Here is a 2,080-nt window from a genome sequence, read left to right on the forward strand (position 1 = left end):
AAAAAAAGAAGGGGGGGGGGGGGCGCTATAGAGATGCCTCAAGGAGTCCTCCCAGCTCTGCGTTTGTAGGAGTTATGTTACCTGGCACAAGCAGAAGAGACATCGTGTCCTTCAGGTTTGCAGGAAACCCTTGACAGAGATTTTGTAACACAACACTACTACTGACGTAGATTGCATTATTGCCACTTAGACAAAAATACCAAACCAGACTGTTCGGGGGCAGTTCTGCCAGTGCGGATATCCAAGCACAGTCGCTGGTTTGCAAGGGGATGGGGCCAACTGCTCCCTGAGCAGCATGCTCCTGTGTCAGGGAACTGCACTGAGTCTCACCTGGCTCCAGAACGAAGGCTTTAAATATTTATCCAGGAAAAAGTCTCCTCTGGATTAAATACAAGAGAGATCCCCCAGCAGAGTGCCTTAGGCAGTGCAGAATAAAAGAAGGAGACAACCTTGTCGTTGTTTTTATTTCTCCTGCGTGTATTTAGATGTGCAGGACAGCAAGGTCAGCTATCCCTTTACCGCTTGCATGGTCTGCAGATGAGTCCTTAAAGACCTGGTATAGAGATGGGGTCTGAGTGTGGAGTGGGAGACACCCATGCTTCTTCTGACAAAGATTCATATAGCCAATAAGGAAAACAAACGTCTCTCTGCTCTGCAGACATGCATGTTTCCTACTGCCCTACCATCTATTTTCATGGTTTAGGCTTTGCCTATATTTTTTTATATACACTACCATAGGCAGATCAAAGCAATTCCCTTTTCGCAACAGAAGTCAGTGCTATACACAAATGTCAGCATCAGGACTTAGAAAATAATATTCCCGCAACATTACATTCCATAGTGTTTGTCTGTGACAGCCAGGAGGGGGAAACATGTTTCTAAGGACTCTCAATAAATCCCATGAGGATACGTGAGGCTGGATCAGAGGTACAGAAAGAAGCAAGAATTGAAATGCTGGACACCAGAATGGTCCCCAAAACCACAAAGCCAGCTGCTGTTCGATACATAGCTGCTGCTCACCATCTCTTTTCGAAGATACGCCACTCAGTACCAGCTCACATTTGCTGCTGTTGTTTTAAGTGATGCAATATTTCATTACAAATAAAGTCCAAGCAAATTACAAGCACTCCCTGCTTTCCTAAGGACTGTGACAGAGGGATAAGAACAGTTTACCCAGGGGCTTTAGGACTGTTTACAGACAGAGGGGGTGGATGACACTGGTGTATCTGTTGAACAGAGGAATTTGATCATGGATCTGCAAGTAGAAGCAGGAAGGGAGAAAATACATGGAAGTTATGGCAGGCAGCCTTTGTGTTCCTGTGGCCCCAAACAGCACCATCCTGCGAGGCAAGGGACTATAAATGGACCGCGAATGAACTATATGAGATTAGGGAGAGTAGTGAAATGTTGCTCATCAGTGGGGGGTGATTACTAAAAGTTTTCACTGCTGCTGTGCCAGGGCTCCCACCACACGGGCAGCCTCCAGTCACGCTCCCAAGTGCTTTTACTCAAGAGGAATATTGTGTCCCAAGAGCAGGGAATTCATGATTTCGAGATGCCTGCACTGAGCACGAAACCTCTTGCAGCAGCGATGGCAATGGGTGCTGTAGATGCGGCTGCGAGGTTCACTCATTCAGGTTAGCAAGACCTGGGCTAATGGTGCTCTGTGCCACACAGCTGGCCACACCGGAGCGCGAGGGCTACTGCCGGAGGATACAGACTGCGTGCTCCCTGGGTTTCAGTTCCTTCAAAGCATCCTAAGCACGGGGATGCAGCAAGCACCCGGCTGGTGGGATGCTCATCCGGAGTGCGTGCCCTTGCACCTGTGTGAGCGAGAGTACCGCTCTGGGCTCCCACGGGGAGGGAGCCTTCGCTCCCTTCGCTAGAGGAATGGAAGATGGTATCAGCCCGGCTCTCCTCCCCTTCCTCTTACGCAATTCAGCATGCAGGGGAGTGACTTGATCTTTTTTTTTTTTTCCTCTCTCTCAGGGAGTTGGTTTTCACTTCCTGCACTCTCTGTGCCTTTGTCTCCGCTGGACGCAGCTGAAGGCACACCTGAGGGGTGAAGGCGCAGGGGGAC

This window comes from Aptenodytes forsteri, unplaced genomic scaffold, assembly GCF_000699145.1.
Source record: "Aptenodytes forsteri isolate BGI_AS27 unplaced genomic scaffold, ASM69914v1 Scaffold146, whole genome shotgun sequence".
NCBI lineage: Eukaryota > Metazoa > Chordata > Aves > Sphenisciformes > Spheniscidae > Aptenodytes > Aptenodytes forsteri.